Source organism: Periplaneta americana, chromosome 14 (genome assembly GCF_040183065.1).
Source record: "Periplaneta americana isolate PAMFEO1 chromosome 14, P.americana_PAMFEO1_priV1, whole genome shotgun sequence".
Taxonomy (NCBI): Eukaryota; Metazoa; Arthropoda; class Insecta; order Blattodea; family Blattidae; genus Periplaneta; species Periplaneta americana.
This window is the reverse complement of record NC_091130.1, coordinates 144,963,012-144,986,329: the sequence shown is the minus strand read 5'-3', so window position 1 is coordinate 144,986,329 and position 23,318 is coordinate 144,963,012.

Genomic DNA, 23,318 nt, shown 5'->3' with positions numbered 1-23,318 from the left:
TCTTGTTTGCCAACATTGTACTTTCAATAATTGCACCTTTTAAAATGATTCATGTTTATTTCATTCTTAATTAAAACTTTTCTATCATTTATCTTGTTTATATTATTTAGGTTATGTAATAGCTTCTGCTGTATGAGATTATGGAAAGTCACGTATCAGAGATTGTTCAATATATATTGATAATTGAAGTGAAATGCAACTGTTTTAATAAAAATGAAACTGAATCAACAAAGCTTTCTTGACTAGTAATCGTCCACAAAGTTCTATGAAGATTGTATAGTTGGCACAACTGGTAAAACAAGAGAACAGCCGATCATAACAGACTACTGCAATCTAGCGGAATATTTTTAATGATGCGATGGTACAATAATACATTTCCAAGACAGTTTAGTAAGTCAATTAATATTTTATTGTATTAGAGTACTTTATTTCTTCTAATCTTTGTATACTTACTTCTAATCGTGTAATAGTCAATAAAATCCTACTCTAGTTTTGATTTTATCAAGTGAATTACCATAGATTAAATTTTAAAAAATGTCAATATGTATAAATCTTCACAAGTTAACAATTTTTAAAATCGTGTACTTACGCTATTTGCTGCTAAGTAGGGTATAAAGTGTAGAATTGACACCCACCTGAAAATAAAAAATAGGAAATAATTAATGTTTTGAAAATTACAGTCAAAAATTTATATAAAACTGGGTTGAAAAAAAAAAACATTTATTTTAAAATGTGATAGGTTATTTATAGGATCCCTGTAATTTCGTGACACATTTATGTTTTCGCTATGGTGTTATATGATATTTAGATTTTTAAGGAATGGGTTCTTATTTATAAGGATTGTGAATATGATAGAGAATTAAATAAGGCCACCGGCGTGGTTCAGTCGGTTAAGGCGCTTGCCTGCCGGTCTGAAGTTGCGTTCGGGCGCGGGTTCGATCCCCGCTTGGGCTGATTACCTGGTTGGGTTTTTTCCGAGGTTTTCCCCATCCGTAATGTGAATGCAAGGTAATCTATGGCCAATCCTCGGCCTCATCTCGCCAAATATCATCTCACTATCACCAATCTCATCGACGCTAAATAACCTAGTAGTTAATACAGCGTCGTTAAATAACCAACTAAAAAAAAAGAATTAAATAAATGTTCACGTTATTATTTAACGTTGTGTTATTCATATACATTTATTTTACAATATTAATAAGAATACTACACAAAAATAGTGAAACTGCAGTTTACTGTATATAGTATTCCAAAGCCTTCCTTATTATCCATGGATGCTGTCGCACGCAAAATGTGCCGAAATGCTGCTAAAGTCAATAATTTCATGTTTAAAAGCACGTTAAGTAGGGCTACATTAGTGTACTTTTTAATTAGCGATAATACGCGAAATTGAATGTAAAATGTATGCGTTTTTAATGTTTTTCTTGTTTTTGTCGTATTCATTGACAGATGACTAGGCAAAAAAAACATTTTTATGGCAAAGTCCACTATTGTATTTACAGTATTCGATCACGTGACATAATTTACGGTAACAAGAAACACTTTATGGCAAAAACTCTCTATTCTTAAGTTAACACCTACGTTATGTTTTAATTTTCATTGTGAATGGGCCTTTATTCCAACAGAAGGTTTCCCACTGGATGAACTTTTAACCACAAATCAACTATACAATATTTCAACGCAACTACAGTTGCTATTAATACAGCAATACGAACAATATACATCTTGATTACACAACTTTTAACACTGTATCACTTCGGAATATGTATGGTAAGACATGTTTCGACCTATTTATGGGTCATCTTCAGAACTGGTCGTTGTTGGTCTTCGCGCCACTTGTTCTGTTTTCTGTGAGGGTGTGTTTCTGTGGTACAGTGTAGAGTCAAAGAGTGTGTGTGTGTTTTGAAGTTGAGTTGTGTGTTGAGAATTTCGTTGGGGTGTGTTTTTGTGTGTCTGTATATTTCATATTGTTCTAGTGTGTCGAGTTTCTGGCTTTTTGGTTGTGCAGTATTTCCATATCTGTGTTGATGTCTCTGTGGGTGTGGTTAGCATTTGTGATGTGTTCTGCATATATGGAGGTGTTTTGTAATTTTGTTATGGCTGTGATGTTCTTTGTAACGTGTTTGAAACGATCTGCCTGTCTGTCCTATGTAGAAGTTGTTGCAGGTGTTACATTTGAGTTTGTATACGCCTTGTGTGGTTGTATTTGTTTGTTTGTGTTGTTTGTGTGTTGAGATGTTTTTGTAGAGTGTTATTTGTTCTGTATGCGATGTTGTAACTTAATTTCTTGAATGAGGTTGCAATTTTGTGCGTGTTTTTGTTTTCGTATGTTAGTGTCATGTACTTTTTGTGTTCTTGTGTTTGTGTTGTATTCTTATGTTTTTTGTGATTATGTTTTGTCTTGCGTATTACGTTGTCTATTATGTTAGAGTTGTATCCGTTTTCTTGTGCTATGTATTTGATTGTGTTTAGTTCTTCGTTGTAATCCTGTTGGTTCATTGGTATGTTGAGTAGTCTGTGTACCATTGTTCGGATTGCAGCTTGTTTGTGTTGTGTGGGGTGGTTGGATGTGTTGTGTATGTGTGTTGTTGTTGTTGGTTTTCTGTATACTTTGAATGTGTGTTTGTTGTCTACTTTTGTTATTGTGATGTCTAAAAAATTTATGGATTTGTTGTTTTCAATTTCTAATGTGTAGTGTAGCTTTGGGTGTATTTTGTTTATGTGTTGATGTAGGTTTTGGATCTGTCTTTTGTTTCCCCACATATGTAGAACACGTCACAAATGCTAACCACACCTACAGAGACATCAACACAGATATGGAAATACTACACATCCAACCAAAAAGCCAGAAACTCAACACACTAGAACAATATGAAATATACAGACGACGAAAACACACCCCAACGAAATTCTCAACACACAACTCGACTTCAAAACACACACACTCTTTGACTCTACATTATACCACAGAAACACACCCTCACAGGAAACAGAACAAGTGACGCCAAAACCAACAACGACCAGTTCTGAAGATGACCCATAAATAGGTCGAAAAATGTAAACGAGGTACGTTGAAATTAACACAGGAAAGTCTTACCATACGTATTCCGAAATACGAACAAGTTGCATACGTTCTAATTTTTCTAATCTCAACTCAACTAGGATTTCAGTTGTGTTTTTGGTAACTGCATTTGATAGTTGCTGCTCACAAGTTGAAAATGATATCGAATTTGCAATACATTCAAAGTTGCTCTGATGAGAAGAGGACATGAATTTTCTAACCAGTTAAGCTGCAATTACGACTCAATTTCGATTCATTGCGGTTGATTTACTCAGATGGAAACCTTCCTTACACTTTGTCTCGAATGACCATTCAACATTGATGTATTTACGTCAATTTATGTTTATTTTATTGGGTTATTTTACGACGCTGTATCAACATCTAGGTTATTTAGCGTCTGAATGAAATGAAGGTGTTAATGCCGGTGAAATGAGTCCGGGGTCCAGCACCGAAAGTTACCCAACATTTGCTCGTATTGGGTTGAGGGAAAACCCCGGAAAAAACCTCAACCAGGTAACTTGCCCCGACCGGGATTCGAACCTGGGCCACCTGGCTAGACGCGCTGACCGTTACTCCACAGATATGGACTATTTACATCAAAGATTCAAGAAATTTACATCGGATACAATGTACTCCGCGCGTCTGCTCATGGAAGGTAAATAGCAGCGCTCGCTGCAGGGTTAAAATAAGGAATACGTTCCACAGCGACTGTTAAAGGATGAGTTGAGATTTCGTTTCGTTCCACATTATGGTGGTTAATGCACACAATGCCATACAAAACGAAGACGACAAAAAGCTTATGCAAGATACACGTGGCTTTCATAATTGCACTGCGAGGAAGGCGTGAAGCGGCTTCCGTGTTTTCTGCTTCCTGTGCAAGATCAATTCATCTCGCAACTCCAACAACATTGAAACATTAAACGTCACTCAAACCTTCCGCGCCTCTGCCTCCTGTATGAAAAGGGTGAGAGGGTTGTTCCGTACAGTAAGGCCACCCAAGTTTTACAACAGGAAGGTCACGACTTCGTCTTCCTATGCAGGCTGCCGATTTCTGTCGCACATGATTTCGAAATTGAGTAGAGTGCGTTCACTGATCAACACCACCAGTACCGCAAATACCGAATTTTGATATGAATTAGTTATTTACGTTACACAGGCCGAAAATTAGGATTTACATCCAGCTCATTTCGAAACGAGTACGCTCTTGTATCGTACATTTTTTCCCCGCGACTGGAAGTGAGTAAATGTTGGTTTCTAGGTTACCAAAATTGAGAAAGAAATATGTCAAAATGAAACATATCAATCGTTGTTGCTATGACATTTTCTTTCATCTGTGCACATACACACAATAAAATTGCTCCAGCGAATTTCAATAATAATAATAATAATAATAATAATAATAATAATAATAATAATAATAATCATAATAATAATAATAATCACACTTAAATGCCATTTACCTGGGCCGGGATCGAACCCGCAACCTCGAGCACAACAAGGCCGACTACGCTACCCAGGCCGACTGAAAGTTGGAATTTTAGGATTGGAAGATTGCAAGAATGTGTTATTTTCCTTGGCAGAGTTAAGGCCATTAGGCCTTCTCTTCCACTCAACCAGGATCAAATCAGATACCGAAAAATACATACCGGTATACAAATATTAACTTAAAAATAATAATAATAAACATAATTAAGTAAAAAAGAGAGATTGAATACATATACACAATCAGTATTAACTTTAAAATAATAATAATAATAAAAATATATATAAAAAAGAGGCTGAATACAAATCACAAACAGGAAAATACATTCTAGAATGCAAGTATTAACTTAAAAAAAACCAGCGAATTTGTATTAAATTACTGACAGAGAGGAAGATATAATAATAATAATAATAATAATAATAATAATAATAATAATAATAATAATAATAATAATAATAATAAGCACACTTAAATGCCATTTACCTGGGCCGGGATCGAACCCGCAACCTCTAGCACAACAAGGCCGACTACGCTACCCAGGCCGACTGAAAGTTGGAATTTTAGGATTGGAAGATTGTAAGAATGCGTTGTTGACTGCTAGGAAGGAGTTGTTATTCGTCTTGGAATGTAAACGGTACAGGATGTTAAGAAAAACAGTAAACAGTTACGAAAAATGATGCAAAAATTAAAAAAAAAATTAAAATAGGCACTTGCGTCGAAATAGGCAATTTTAGGCACTATAAAACCCTCTATTTATACCTATATTTTCATGAAAAATGTAAATATTATATCTCAAGCCTGTATGTATCAAGGAAATAAAATAGGTTTTTGCCTAAATTCCGCTCTCTAATGATAACGCAGAAATCCTGCACGGAAATATCATATATAGGCTACTTCGGTACCTCATAGTAATTCAGTGATGTCAAAGCAAGCGCATTTTTCTGACCTTGATATCGCGTCGTGCGCGGGCATCAAGCGCTAGGTATGGAAGGAGGAATAAGCAGCCTGTTGGATTAAGAAAACAGTGGTGCACAAACTTCAAACGGAACGTGAAATTTTATGACGTTATTTTATATGATTTCTTTCCGTTTGATATTATCTATATTGTCTGTAAAACAAAAGTACTAACACCAATTTCTTAATATTGTAGTTGTGTTTTAAATGTTAATAACAAAATAAAGAGTTAAGAAAGAACATTCATATAAATTCCATAGTTATACAACTATACTATAATACTAAGTGAATGAAATACATCATTCATAATTTTTTTTTCAGTAGGTTATTTTACGATGCTGTATCAACATCTCAGGTTATTTAGCGTCTGAATGAGATGAAGGTGATAATGACGGTGAAATGAGTCCGGGGTCCAGCACCGAAAGTTACCCAGCATATCATTCATAAAGAAAGTGATATCCCCCCCCCAAAAAAAAGAGATTGAATATGACATGATAAGTTGGAATTGATAATGATGGTATCTTTAACCTTATAAAAGTAATCAATGAACTAATCAAAACAATATTATAGGACAAAGCAAAGTTACCTAGGTATATGTTTTAACTGTAACTAATATTACATAACAAAACTCTTATCGCATTATACTTTTAAGGTGATATTGGTGAGCAACTTCCTATCATCAGAATATTAAATTATTTTCTCGAAAACTGCTGTAGCTATAGAGCTGACATTTTTACAACCCATGGGCACATATCTTTTGTTTATGATGTAACATTAGTTACTTTGTTAATTGATTTCCTTACAAATATTTTCCATGAAAATATTTTCAAAATTTGTAATATACTATCTTCATTAATACGTATTCACGGTATATTAGATTTACGAAAACATTGTTTCAGTACCTGTAAGGCTACTAAATAAATAGACCTATATCTGAAAATTTCACTTTTGTATAAAAAAAAAGTTGAGAAAATATTCCTTTTGAATTGAAAAAAAAAAACTTGTGAAAAATGAGCATTAAAATTAAAACTTACATTCTTATAATGCACTTATACTTCTCAGAGAAATCTAAAGATTAACATGAATACAGTTTTAATAAGTTATCTTCCTTTTATCTATTGAATCAGTGCTGGCCATCCCTGAATATAGCTCGACCAAGCGGCATATACTACCTCTTTCGTCTGTCTCTTTCCTTTCCACTGTAAAGCGCTCAGGCTCTCCTGGGCTCTAAAGCGCGCGCTTGCTCCTGTGGGCATCAATTGACATGACTGTAGTAATTGAATAACTAAAGGCTGGTTTACAATAAACCGGGAACGGAAACGGCAACGAGAACGAGAACGGAATAATTGTTAAAATAAATGTATTTAAATGCGAGGATTCACAATTAACTATTGTGAACGCTCACATTTAAAAACATTTTAACAATATTTCCGTTCTCGTTCTCGTTGCCGTTTCCGTTCCCGGTTTATTGTGAACCAGCCTTTAGCTGTACAGCGGGTATAGCGTCTTCACGCATTTACTAGATAGTTCATAGCGATGGAACTTACAATAAAAGCGAATGGACTTATGGCAGAACCGGACAGATTTTTAAACTCTCGGTTGGGTTTGAACCGGGGAGCCTTTCCACGAAAACAACCAACACATCTCGAGTGCATGAGTGTCGTCCTGGGTAACAACCGAATATTTCTCGAGAAACACGCAATCCCGCCATGATACTTCACTCGTAACAGACAGGTACAAGAGCTGCGTTATTTGGAATCGGGACCATTGTCCTGGCGCGTCTCTGAGCGACACCTACAGCAAGATGCCGTAAGCACACTCATTATGGATCCTCAGTACACATTAAGCGATAAATCACTCCAAGGCATGGGGCCACCGTAATAAAATTTGGCGTCCGACAGAAAAGGAGAGAGCTTTTATAGGGGTATAATTCAATGACGCGTCGGCAGTAAAATCGACCCTCAAGCCCGGCGCGCCATGCGTTTTATTAGTATTCCGGATCAACAGGACAAATGTGGCAAGACGTGTATACTAACAACACTTGCACCCCCTCCCTCTTTGGTAGTGGAGTCCGCTCCACTTAATTAGCTTATTATATTTTATAAACACTTCAAACGCTGTAAATTACAACGCCTCAAAAGAGCCACAAATAAATCTGAATGTCTCTTCACAAGAAGAGGCCTGCAGGGTCCTTTACACGTCATTAAAGAAAGATACAACATTCGATCCCACGTGGTGCACAGTATTTTAAATTTTGTATCTCTTCAGATCTCTTTTTGCGCAGCATCATACTCCCCTTCATACTTTGTATTGTGATAAAGTAAAATAAATCTACAGAAAAAAATACAGTGAAATCTCCGTTCACTAAACGTCTTGTAGCTATTACATTTATTTCCTAGTAATAGTGAATATTTGATAAAGATGTAAAAAAAACTCCAGTTGCAATTTGTGATGTTTAACGAGAAGATTTTGAACCGCAATCGTCCAAATATACAATGAATGCATAAATGATGGAATGAGTGAATGAATGAATTTAAGTGAATGAGTAAATAAAATGAATGAGTGAAGGTATGAATGAATGAATTTAAGTGAATGAGATGTTATGTTTAAATGTTATGTTTTATTTAACGACGCTCGCAACTGCAGAGGTTATATCAGCGTCGCCGGATGTGCCGGAATTTTGTCCCGCAGGAGTTCTTTTACATGCCAGTAAATCTACTGACATGAGCCTGTCGGATTTAAGCACACTTAAATGCCATCGACCTGGCCCGGGATCGAACCCGCAACCTTGGGCATAGAAGGCCAGCGCTATACCAACTCGCCAACCAGGTCGACAAGTGAATGAGTGAATGGATGACACGGATGAATGAAGAAATGAGTGAATTTATGAATGAATAGATGAATGAATAGATGGATGAATAAATAAATTAATAAATAAATGTATTATTGAATGATAGACAGCAAACTATTATACATTTAAAGGAATACGATGAATAAATTTAAATGAATAAGTAAATAAATGAATTACTTAATTTAACTAAATGTGTTCATAAATGAATGAAAGAATAAATGGGTGGGTGAATGAATGAATGACTGACTAAATGAATGAGTGAATGAATGGATGAATGAATGAATGAATGAATGGTAATGGAAGGATGACTGAATGAATGAATGAATGAATGAATGAATGGCACAAAGAAGTTATCAATTTGAAGGTACACAATGAATGAATTTAAGTGAATGAAGGAATGAATGAAAGACCTTATGAATGAATGAATAAGCAGAAAAGCTACCAATTTGAAGGTACACGAAGACTGAATTTAAGTGAATGTGTGAATATCATGAATGAATGAATTAATTAATTAAAGTCAATTAATGAATTAATGAATGAATACAGAAAGTGGAAATTATCAATTTAAAGGTAGACGATGAATGAATTTAGCAAATGAGCAAATAAATTAGTGAATGAATCAATCAATTAATTTAAGTGAATGAGTGAATAAATGAATGAATAAATAAATGAAAACAGAAAGGGGAAACTATCAATTTGAAAGCACACGATGAATGAATTTAAGTGAATGTGTGAATGAATAAGTAGACGGATGAATGAATAGGTGAATGAATAAATGAATGAATGAAAAAAGGAAAAATTATCAATTTGAAGGTACACGATGAATGAATTTAAGTGAATTGTAAATGAATAAATAAATAAGTGGATGGATGAATGAATTTATGAATGAACGGATGAATGAATAAATGAATGAAAACAGAAAGGGGAAATTATCAATTTGAAAGCATACGATGAACGAATTTAAGTGAATTGTGACAATAAATAAATGAATGAATAAATAAGTGGATGGATGAATGAATTTATGAATGATTAGATAAATGAATGAATAGATGAAGGTATAAATGAATAAAAACAGAAAGAGAAAATTATCAATTTGAAGGTACACGATGAATGAAGTTAAGTGAATTGTGAATGAATAAATAAATGGATGAATGAATGAATGCGGAAAGGAGAAATTATCAACTTAAAAGTACATGATGATAATCGCCTCAATGCAAGGGCTTTTGGAACTCAACCTAACGTTTATGTGAGCTCCTCGCCTAAAGGCAATTTGCCTCACTTCGTTCACACTAATCCACTTAAGAGACATAAAAAGTAAATTTTGCAGGAAAAACACCAAACATAGCTACAAAGAATACGAATGAATTAATGAGAAAATATGAAAGAAAACGTTGAAAAGATACACAGAAACGCAGCCTTGCAAGGGAAATTTGGGCCGAGAGAAAGTGTGTTTGGAATATAATGGAGTGGAATTTTGGAAAGGGGGCACTACTACAGGGTATCTTCTTGGTATCACTTGTGAGGTTCAGATCTGTCTTCGGATAGTTGATTAAACAACAACAATTCCTGTATCTGTCGTTACACATCATCTCCTGTCACATCTTTCCCCTCACTATGTGAAAAATATGGTTTACATAAATTCCATTGCATTTCTTCTGCGATTTACTTTCTTTCCAGCGTTCCTGTATGTGAAATCTAAAATGTACTGAATGTGGAATAAAACCGTGTTAATCCAGTCCCCAATTACTCACGGTGTTCACCCAAAGTATCTCATCATACTGCTCATTGTCTCATCAACGTCCTCCAATCGTACGTAGAGTAGAAATCTTCTTGTAAGTCGTGCCGTTTACAGGAAGGGCGGAGGAGCAAACGAGTGCATAACCATCGCACAGCACTCTTTTGTACTGCCTGCAAAGGGAACACCGCGTTTTACGATCGACCGACTACTAAAAAGAGACGAAAGAAGCTGGAAGGAGGCAGAAGAAGTCCTTTAACAGACCTATCGCAGCCCCTCGCCTCTCTTCACATATTTTCATCCTCCAACGTCCAGTTTCTCGATTAGCCGACTTTAATTATGGCCTATTTCTCTTCTGCTCTCATAATGCCATGACGCCAGATACATAATACTGTGTTATTCAATCACATTTTCATATTCGGATGTGCACAGCACAGTTGCACGAGAGTTTGCTTTCAAATTGAAGAACATGATCCCAAAACGCGTTCAGTTCATTTTTATGAAAATACTGGCCTAGTTTTTTTTTTATCCATTGTCTACGGACTAAGTAAGTTTTTAAGTGACATACACAGCAACATAAACTTTTAGACAAGAATTGGAGTTGCTTCGGAATAAAAGAACCTTGAAATATAATATTAAAGATTTATTAATTTGTCCCACAGAATAATATCTGTAATATTGACAATTAATATTTGAGGAGAAAAATTCGCTCCGGCCGGAGTGAAATAGTAATATACGTTACAAGAGCGGTATGTTGACGTTTTCATGGTCGAGGAAAAGATTGAAAAAGCGAAACGTAGTTGAGCTTTTTTAATTTCCGAGAACATGAAAACAAACATACCGCTCGTGTATCGTACATTATTTTGTATGCGAAGATCGTTTATTACATACCTGAAAGACGAATTTCTAATTAGTTGCAATGAAATCTCCATGTTGGTTTCTGTTTAATGATGCAAACTTCGGAACACCAAAATATCTTTCTTCAACATTGTTGCTGTAAAATTTTTTCTGTGTTTACTATATTCCAGCAGGCCGTGATATACGTCTGTCTTTTTTTCCCCCCAGTCTATAAATGCGAACTTAAAACAAACGGTAAGGTTATGTAATGATTTATTTTTCATTTTAATATTTTAACAATATTATTTATATAACATATTGCAGTAATAACATCGGCATCTGGAATATTGTTGATTTTTTCACGGCTTCCTTAATGTTACTTGTATCAGGAATGCAATAAGTTTCGTGGAGTAGTAGACTTTACTTAATGTTTGCAAATATTTAAAAACAATAATTAACATTGCAATTTAGGTGAAATTGCAGTGGTAAGTTTCCAATTTATAATTATTACTATGTTAAACGTCTCTAAAAATAATATGTTAAAAGCCTAAAGCAGTAAAATGAATGTCGCGCTTAAGCGGTAAGAAGAGGGAAATTGTTATGTGTGTTACGTTGGGAATACTGAACGTGGTATTTCACACTTACCGCGTATTGGTTCTGTGCGGAAAACAAGCAAATACGCACGATCTCGCACAAAAGACCTTTGGTGAGGCCGAGACGTAGATGGAAGGATAATATTAAAATGGATTTGAGACAAGTGGGATATGATTGTAGAGACTGGATTAATTTTGCTCATGATAGGGACCGATGACGGACTTATGTGAGTGCGGTAATGAACTTGCGTGTTCCTTAAAAGCTATTTGTAAGTAAGTAAGTAAGTAATTGAAATATAATTAAATATTTTTCCTTTTTTGTCATATATTTTCCCCACTTTTAGCACATAAGAAATACATATTTTCTCGGTTTTTAGCACCGAAAAATCCAAGACTTAACATTATATTTCAATTAATATTTGCGGAGAAAAATTCGCTCCGGCGCCGGGGATCGAACCCGGGTCCTTGGTTCTACATACCAATCACTATAACCATTGAGCTATGCCGAAGTTCAATTCACAGCACCGGTTCGAATCCCTCTTCTCCACTGTTTTTTTTCTTTGTAGCCTGATTCCAAGTTCGACATGTATGATGACATTTATAGGCCTATTGTCAACTGCCATTACACAAGGAGCGCACTCAGTTGAGTCACTTGGTGGCCGCGATTCCACAGTAATATGCACTGTTGCTCGAAGAATCTACGCAAAGATTAATTTTTTAGTCCTACATAATACATCTTTGCATATAGAGTTTTAGTTGGAAGGCCGGAGGGAATAAGACTTTTGGGGAGGCCGAGACGTAGATGGAAGGATAATACTAAAATGGATTTGAGGGAGGTGGGATATGATGGTAGGGACTGGATTGATCTTGCTCAGGATAGGGATCGATGGCGGGCTTATGTGAGGGCGGCAATGAACCTCCGGGTTCCTTAAAAGCCAGTAAGTAAGTAAGTAAGTAAGTAAGTAAGTAAGTAAGTAAGTAAGTAAGTAAGTAAGTAAGGAAGTACAGAATACATCTTTCTCCTCTAATATCAATTGTTATCATAACGGGTGTATTCTGTAGGACCAAAAAATTAATCTTTACGTAGATTCGAGCAACAGGGCATATTACTGTACAGATTACTGTACATATTACTATGGAATCCCGGCCACCAAATCACTCAACTGAGTGCGCTCCTTGTATAATGGCAGTTGACTTGTACATATTATCAACATACATTTGGAACTTGCAGTCACCGGAGAAAGGGAAAAGGGAGAAGAGGGATTCGATCCGGTGCTGTGGATTGAACTTCGGCGTAGCTCAGTGGTTAGAGCGCTTGGTACGTAGAACCAAGGACCCGGGTTCGATCCCCGGCGCCCGAGCGAATTTTTCTCCCCCAATATCAATTCAAAATTCTTGTAGCAGCGTTAATAAAATCACTAAAGTTTTAAGCAAAATATGGCAACTATGGAAAAGCAAAACATAACTGAAAAATCCCATTGTTTACCTACCCATTGGAGTGACGGGTTTCTTTCCTACCTCAAATGTTATATTTATAACTCTAAAAAGTTAGAAGTCACTTTTTAATGACCTTATACATAATTAGTCAGTATCACGTTTGTTCCAACAGTATGCCTTACACCTAACCAAGGCATTCGGTCAAACAAAAACACGCTGAGTGTATTGGAAACAGTTCAGACACAAATGAACCGTGCTACGGATATAGATAAACTTTTCACTTAATTTTAGTGTTTTTACAACGCGAAGCAACATGGATGGCGCATAAATAAATCAGGTGAACGTTTACTGTTCGGTCGGTCCCTTATGGGGTTCAATTCCAGCTCTTGTCAGACGCCAGAAACTATTGTTTTAAACGGCAGGAAACTCTGGAATAAATAAATTTGTGGAAATGTGTGTAATGGCGGAATGAAAGCCGTGACATTAGAAACGAAATAAAACAAATGTGTCGGTGTGGGAGGTGAGTTGCAGATTACACGCTCCGCTCCGTCGTTTCACGAACCATGGAGCGCAGAAATGAAGCGGCGACTAATTTAATCTCTTCGTGTGTGTAGTTGCTACTAGCAACCACCAGAGGACGAGTATGTTTTAACATCCGCAAAACAAAAGACACGCGCTTTAATTCTGCCTTCACGACCGTATGTCACATAGTTTTATTTCAATTTCAGTGGTTAAATAACTTTGTTCATCTGTCTTTAAATGTAAGTTTAGTAATCACTTCTAGAATTCATAATTTTCTTGGTTTCCTCATATCCCTTGCTCCCTTCGGTGCGTGTGTATGCGTATATACAGGCTGTAATTAATATAACTGTACAGATTTTAACAGTACTTTAATGTATGTCATTAAGATACAATTACGTCACATGTAATGAGTGTATTATAACCAAAAATGTATTTAAAAATAGGCTTAAGGACTTTACTAATAAACGGTAGTAACTATTTAAAGTGTGTAATTGATATCTTGTTATTTGAAGTGTTCTATCAGTGAGAAAGTGTGTTGTGTCAGTGAAGTCTATTGTGTAAGTGAAGTGTGTTGGTGTCAGTGAAGTGACTGTACAAAGTATTTGAAGTGTTAGTGAAATCAGGTAGAACCAGTGCAGTGAGTGAGTTGACAGCGAAATATGTGAGTGCCGAAAGGTACTTGTGTAGGTATGAGCCTGTCACACTCGTGGGGTCTTAGTTCGAACTTAGGGTTAAGAAACAAATTAGATTTACTTCAAATTTTATTTTAAGTGACCATGCTTTATTTAATTTAGGATGCTCCTTGTTATTGTTATTATTATTATTATTATTATTATTACTATTAATTATTGTTTCTATTAGTTGTGTTTATTATTAATTGTCATTATTGAGTATAATTAGTTACCACTGCCACCGGGTATATACCCATTTGCAGTGTGAATAAATACATACATACAGTACATACATACATACATACAGTACATACATACATACATACATACATACATACATACATACATACATACATACATACATACATACATACATACATACATACATACATACATACATACATACATACATACATGCAGCGACGCTGATTTAACACTCTTCAGTTGCGAGTGTCGTTAAATAAAACATAATTATTTTTAATTTGCGTAAGATAATAATATTATTATTAAAAATCAAATATTTTATAGTTATTAATCAAGTGGGTTGGGTCTTTTTCATATATTTAATGGCGGTGTGGTGTAGATTCAGTATTGGCTCGAGAGAGCGCAAAAATTACAGTTCCTAAGGAAAGACGGTTTTACTTACTGATAAAATAAGAGGCCTAGAAAATTTTGTAGTATCCCGATCATTTCAGTAAGATCTCTTAGCAGGATAAAATGATTTTACCCTCTACATTTCAAGCTCTACATGCAGCAGCTACACCAAGATGCTATGTCTATTGTTCCAAAGCATAGCAAACCTTACTTTCTTTAACTTTCACCTACAATCCACAATGATCTGAAATAGCTATTGCTTTACTCTCACATGAAAACCCCACTCATCGTCCTGACATTTTTACTTATGTTTTCGCGTTGAAACTCAAAAACTGAAGGTGGATAGGTTCAAGAAAAAGCATTTGGCATAAAAATAACATTCAGAGGGAGTATGTTTCATTATTATGGAAGCAAATAATTTTCAAAATGTCTGGCATTTTTCGTTGAAAATAAATCTGAAAAATTTTTATTTGAACGTCTAATGAACTTAGTTTGCAGCATTTGCTGCACAAGCCACTAGTATGCTATAATTTTAATAGAACAATAGAAAAAAAATTGGTAGGAAAATTAAAATCTCACAATACTATAATATTGTACAACATATAAAATCTGAAAATGAAATAATACAGACGTGGACAAATTATTAAGAAAATGGACGATTTTTATGATAATTCTGTTTACAAAATTTGACTTTTCAATTTAGACTACATTTGACAATTTTGGATATTTCCATCATTACAGTAGACAGAAATATGCAAAAATGTCAACTGTAGTTGAAATTGAAGAGTCAAGTTTTGTAAAAATATATAATAAAAGTCTTCAATTTTGCTAATAATTTGTAAATTAGCAAAATTGTCAACTGCATTGAAGAGTCAAATTTTGTAAAAATATAAAACAAAAATCTTCAGTTTTGCTAATAATTTCGAAATATCCTAAATGTCAACTGTAGTACAAATTGAAGAATCGAATTTTGTAAAAATATACAACAAAAACCTTCAGTTTTGCTAATAATTTGTAAATATGCAAAAATATCAACTGTAGTCCAAATTGAGGAGTTAAATTTTGAAAAATATACAATACAAATCTTCAATTTTGCTAATAATTTGGAAATACACAAAAATGTCAACTGTAGTCTAAATTGAAGAATCATATTTTGTAAAAATATATAATAAAAATCTTAAATTTTGCTAATAATTTGTCCACGTCTGTATCTGTTAAGTTACCAGAATCCTTTTCAATTTTTTAATGTGAATTATATGCAATAAGAGAATCATACAGTATATTCTAAATGAAGACCATAAAAATTCCATCATATTTTCAGATTCTTTAAGCTCATTAAAGGCGCCGAGTAATGTATGGACGACTGATAAATTAACACAAGACATTCAGATCTTATATCATAAACTTATAGAAAAAGGAAAAGAAGTTATTTTCATCTGGGTACCCTCTCATTGTGGCATTGCAGGTAACGACGCAGCTGATAGAGAAGCCAAACAAAGCACCGAAGATTCCACCAACCCCGACTATACCTTCTTACCACATCGAGATTTCATTTCCCTCATAGTCAATAAATGTAAAGAATCATGGATTACACTTTGGAGTCTCAACCCCTCCAGAAAACTTTTCGAAGTCAAGTCAACATGCTCTATTAATATACCGATCTACAAGCTTAATATAAAAGACCAGGTTTTATTATCAAGATTAAGAATTGGACATACAAAATTAACCCATTCCTACCTCATATCAAGAAATGAACCACCAACCTGTGAAACCTGTCATTGCTTACTCACCGTCAAACACGTCACCATAGAATGCCGAAGATATCTCACCTCAAGGAAAAAGTACAACATAGCAAATGATATATCTACAGCACTCAACAATACAGATGTTCTTCTACAAGTAATTCAATTTTTTAAAGAAATTTCCCTGTATAATATGATTTGATTGTAAAATTTATACTGTTCATATACTCTGTTTATTATTTTTTGTTATTTAATTATTATTATTTTTTTACCTCTAGATACAATGTAATATACTGTGTACCTTGTTTGTAATCATCACTGCTTGTCTTATATTGTTCTGTATATGAATATTGTGGTCGAAAAAAGACCCAGCAGTTATGCGACCTAAAATAAATCTTAAAAAAAAAAAACATATAAAATATGTACATTGCGATAGTTGTTTTCTTTACGGTCCGACAAAGTTTAATAAACTAGTGTGAGAAATGAAGTTTTGCCAATGTAAGGGTTAAGAGTATAGGAATTTTTTAACCTTCAGAAGGGTAGATCAATCAACTTATATTTGCCTTCAACAATTAACTTTCTTTTTTCTTTAATGTATCACCAGCGAATAGGGATTATAAAGAATGGACACTGAGCAACTTTTCCTGTGTTTTGTTTCTCTGTGCGCCAGCGGCTAGTTCCACTTTCAAGCGCTAGAGGTTAGTGTAATCGAGCATACGCTAAGATAATAATTGAGAACAGATTTGAGACGCAGGATCCAAACATCGCCTACCTTATTGCATAATCCAGTAACGCTTTGCTTCAAATAAATTCAAGTTAACAGCTTTTCCTTATTTCTCAGTGACATACTAGTTGTAATAACAATATTTTATATTTCAGACATAATAAATTATATTATAAGATAATATAATACATTATAAAATTAAGTATCGAATTCGTTTAATATTTGTATATAATATAATATAGGTATATGGTTTTACTTCTCGTAAGAGTTTTGTTTTTCCATTTTCAGCGCTATCAAATCATGACATATTTTAATTGTTGTTGGGGTCAACGTCTCAACTGTCATTATAAAGGAACTCTAGAGTCTAGACATTACAGTTAATGACGGATTTATTATTTTATGGACCCAATTTATTTTATTTGAGTACATAATGTACCTAGATGTATTAATTATATGTGCTATATTTCCGCTGTGTCGACTGCTAGCTGGTGTGATGTCAGCGCCAACTCTAGGGAGAAAGCAGAATCTCACGCTTTAGCTGGCTTGAAGGTCATTGAAATCAGTCCGGCTACATCAAAGGTACCGACGCGAAGTGTCCATTCTTTATAATCCCTATTCGCTGGTATCACATCACATTATATTGTACATGTTTATTGTATTCAGGACCCTTGTGGTCACTCAAAATTCTTTTAGCTGATGTCTATAATTTAGAAATTTATTTAAGTAAGTAAGTTAGAGTACAGGAATTAAACGTCAAATCATTGATACTGAAGTTTCCTCACTCTTGGGCGTGACGTAAGAAGAAGCAAGCGTTTGTCCCACTGCGGACAGAAAACACTGCTGTCTTTGTACATGGGGACATAGGAAAGGGATTTGTTATAGGCCATAGACTGAGATAATAAAACGGAGGAGGGAACGTGGAGGACGGGGGAGAATATGGGCACATTTCCTCAGACTGACTTTTCTTTTAGTAAGACCCTGGCTTTGTATGTGTGTGTCTTCTTTATACGACCTTTCCCCTTCTCCTCTCGGAATAGTGCGAGTACTTGCAAAGGAAAAGGATGGGGGAGGGGGGTTGGAAGAGACCCCTACAGCCCCTTGTTTTCAAGTTATGACCCATTTTCCTCTCGTTTCCTCCTACCCTGTCGGCTTTTGCCACTTACACACACATTTGACTGCTAGTTTACGTGGTCAAAATGTTTTGGGAGAGTAGCTAGGAGGGGGTTACTTTTATGTAGCACATTCACTTGCCTTCAACACCCTATTTTACTTTATTATACGTGTTGCATAAAAAGTGGAACAGTACTACTGAAATCGCTCTCGCTACAGCTGATGCAGTTCCTACTTCGACAACTTACTAAATGTTTTCACATAAACAAATTTCATAAAAGGATTTACTCTGATGCTCCTAGCATCGTTTATCGCAGCAATTCCCATAATTTTCACAACAGAAGGGAAAATACGAGATTATTTTAGCCAAAGTGTAAATTAAGATTAAAGAAAATTAAAGCGAAGTTAAAGAATTCATTTCAGAGTAAATTAACAGCACGCAAAATTGATGACAAATAACGATAATGATTAAAACCATACATAAATATTGTGACAGCGACGTGAGAATCGAACTCACGACCAGCGTCCCGCAAGAAAGCAGATCGCACAGGCTCCACGGAACATTGAGTGACGTCGCGCGGTGGAGAGAAGAGAGAGGGTGTATTACGTCAACGCGACGAGGCTGCGCGCGCAGCTGCTACTTAACGCAGTGAATGTGGAACGACCTTCCCGACTATTCCAGAAGTCTGTCGATGTAGAGATATCGAGATATTTTTTTTTTTTTTTTTTTTTTTTTTTTTTTTTAATTTTCAAGTCTGTATTTTGGACATAATTAACACAAACCACACAAAATTTCACATTTTCAGTTGTATCCATAAGACTTGATGACTTTAGTGTATGGTTCAACTTGTTTTGAGACCTTCTCACCTGCCTCAACTGTAAGTTTCTTTAAGTGCTTATGTCTGCGGATCTGCATGATGGTCTTCACCTTTCTCTTCAGTTCCAATGTGCGGACAACATGCTTGTACTTCCATCCCACTTCATGTATCTCGATATCTCTTACGTACGGAAAGAATCCGAAAAAGTAACAGCAGCTCATCTCCAACAAGCACCCAAATACCCTTCTAAAGTAATGTTTTGGGGTTGGTTTACACGTGAAGGGCCTGGAGCATTAATACCTAACAAGGGAATGATGAATTCTGACAAACATATTCACTTATTGGAAACCAGAATCGTACCCCAGCTGCAAAAATCATTTCCGGATGGCAGAGGTGTGTTCCAACAAGACCTGGCACCATGCCATACGTCTCGAAAAACTACAGAATTCTTCAACAAGAAGAATATTCAGGTACTCCCCTGGCCAGGCAACTCACCCGACATCAACCCCATTGAGAACTTCTGGTCAATTTGCAAAAGAAGAATGCAAAAAATGGATTGTTCTACAAAGGAGAAGATGATTTCTGCCCTCATTGGTGTATGGTTTCGCAATGAAGAAATGAAGAATATTTGTGGGAAATTAGTGGAATCCATGCCAAATCGTCTCAGAGCTGTTATTAGGAACAAGGGAGGCCACATAGATTACTGAGGTATGTCTTAGATCCTTTTTTTTTATCCCGTTTGAGTGTTTTTGCATAAGTAATTACATTGTTCGGATTAATTTGCACGCTACTGTAAGTAAACAGTATTTGTAATTATTTTTAAATGTAAGTAAACCGTACTTAGAATGTTACAAGTTTTAACAAAATTCACAGTTGATTTGATACAATCCTCCTATAGTAAGTTCCCATTGCAAGTTATTGTTACACTCCAACATTCCAAACAGCAATGGTGATGATTATAGGGATAGAATTTTTATGCACTAAAAGATATAATAAGAAAACAAAATGTCAGCATAGAAATCATAGACGTAAACAAATGTCACATCGGTATTCTTCTTTCTCATTCCATTTCAGAATATAGGAATAAAAGTTTTGATACCCATTTTAAGGTCAGGCGGTTCCCTTTCAGGATGGGAGTTGCTCTCCTACCTTGGAGAACATTAATAACAATATTGAACCAGTAGTAGACAAACCTCCCGTCTCTCTCACGTTCGCGCACGCTGCATTTTGAATTTGCTGCTTTCAATTCGAATTCCAGTCCAGCCAATTAGAACGAGGTATCGAGTGAGCTTGCACAATTATATAACTGTCCACCTTCAGTAGCGCCATCTCTCGGGAATTATCGGAGTTGTCTAGTGTGGATTTTGTTGTTGATAATGATAGACTAATAATTCCACAAACACAAAAGATAAATTTATGAGAAAACAGATATATTGAATCAAAATTTTGATATCGATATATCGCTATATCGAAACGAAAATATCGGTATTTCGTAAAAACCGATATATCGTTCCCATCTCTATTTGGGTGGTTGAAAGCCACTCCTTTGACTTAGAAACACAACTATCTGCTAAAGAAAAATTCAAAGACATTATTTTCTTTATTAAAGAAAAATTGCACTATTTTAAAGACATTTTTCTCTTCTGTCCATAGAAAATACACCTAATACAAGCCTAATATTGATAAGTATCAGCCTTTTAGTTTAGTGTATTTCTGCAAACTGGAGTTGGCAACGCTGCTATTTAACACGTGGCCAACATTGAATAAGTTTATGTAGGCCTATAAATGCACGTTTAACATGAGTTTAATATAGCAATTCCTTTGTTTCTTAGAACTTTGAACATGTATTTATATTAGGCGATTGTCAAGATGGCCATGACTAGACCACGATAAACATGCGCCTCCGTTTCGCGCAGTAACCTGCCTTTTTTATTTTTTTATTTTATTGGATTATTTTACGACGCTGTATCAACCTCCAGGTTATTTAGCATCTGAATGAAATGAAGGTGATAATGCCGGTGAAATGAGTCCGGGGTCTAGCACCGAAAGTTACCCAGCATTTGCTCGTATTGGGTTGAGGGAAAACCCCGGAAAAAACCTCAACCAGGTAACTTGCCCCAACCGGGAATCGAATCCGGGCCACCTGGTTTCGCGGCCAGACGCGCTGACCGTTACTCCACAGGTGTGGGCCTGCCTTTCTAGTTAGTCACGTATTTAATATTAATAAAATTGTACGATAATAAAAAGTAAATATATATACATATACATATATACGTGTGTGTTATTTCTGTTATATTTAATGTGTACTCGATTTTGTTCATATGAAAATATTTGATACAAATCTTATGTTCAAATGTGTTAAAAATTAGAATTTCTCACTGGCATAGGCTATGAAAGATATTCGGGCACGATAACTAGCGATATGTCATAACGTGAAAATTAAACAATATAGCAATTTACCCCAATGTTGCATAGGTTAAGTTTTTTTATGTATTCTTTGCGATTTCCCCTCTGCCACTAATGTAGTGTAAAAGAGGTGAATAATTTTTACTCTTGAAACACTTCCATTAGAATATTACGGAATTCATCTCCATTTTAACGCATGACATTCGACACAGACGTAGACGAGCTGACGATTTCTTACTGAAGACGCCAGAGTTCAATGCCCGGCAGTTTATGATGAGGCTATGATGTAGCTTTCTTTCCAGTATTGTGACGTTCTCATTTCAACATGCCTTCGTCATCGCAATATTGTGATTAGTATCTGAAATTAAGGGCTTTTAATAGCTTACTTCACCTCAGTTCTTCGAAGTTATAAAGACATAACATTTGTTATTATATTGATCAAATATCAAAACAACATATGCCGGGATTGTACCTCTTGAAAGTCCGGCCATGGACGGCGATCCTTCCCTTAATCCTTTAATATGTGTGAGTGAATGCTGTGTGATGTCTTAAATGTTTGTGTTGTATCGGAGGTGGCCCTGGCATAGAGCTGATTCCTCATCCGGGGAGGCCCTCCATGTCCTTGTGAGGTCAAAAAAGTATGTATGTGATCCACAGTTTAATTCCTCTCCCGACAGGTCGCGGCCCTGTAAGGCCCGGGTGGCGTGGGTCGTGTAAATGCACCTAAAAGGGAGAGGTTAAACTAAGAAGGAGAAGGAGAAGAAGAAGAAGATGAAAGATCATTATTATTAATTTTGCCAACAATCAGTTTCTGCATTTTGATGCAATAAATTGTCTTCAAAAACCACATTTTTCGCATCATTGTTTATTCACCTCCATAAGATTTCAATTGAGCTCAAAAAACATAATAAAAGTCCTGCTCATCTTTAAAGTCTACTCTTTCCAACAGTGTATTCATTATACCGAAAATAAAGTATTTCTAATTTTGTGTCTTTTTTTTTTTTTTGGTCCACTGTGTGTATTTTTTATTCATCCAGATTCTTATATTTTTTTATTTATCTCATTTTATAGTGTTTTTTCATTTGTTTTTATTGTTTTAATCGTGTAGAATTAAATCATCGATCTTCTTTTTTTTTTTTACTAACGATGTAATTCTTTCGCTATTTTAGGCAAACATAAGTTTCTACAGTTTCTGTTAATATTCACAGGCAATTGTTTCGTGGATTTTTATTTCCCTGCACGTCTGTAGGCTTATTTTCTTTCTCGTATACAAGAATATTCGGTCTCTTTAGACTATTTCGCATTTTACACTTAACTTATTTTTCTTACTTCCAGTTGGTTTGTATTTTTTTATTTCTATTACTTGTTCGATTAAGTTTGCGAAGTTGGAGTTATTGTGGTATAAATTACAAATGTAACCAAATTTGTGCAAAGACAGGGTACGTAACAGAGTGAGAAAGCGAGTACAACTGGAGAAAAGAAGAAACCTGTTGCACAAACCATACACCGAGGTTTATAGGGGTGTAATTCTGCAAGAGATTCCCTCCCGGACCTCCGCCCCGAAATTACGATCCTAGTTTTACTACCACGTTATGACCCTATCCACCCTCTCCACTCACCCCTAACTGGGAGAGAGATATTCTCCCCCTCCACTCACAAATTTATAGTTTAACCCCGCAGTATAGTCAATCTTCGATAACAAAAAATAAGTTGTATAGCCATGTGGTGTCGCATTTGTTTCACTTGTTTAAATATCGAATACTTTAATGGAACTGTAATG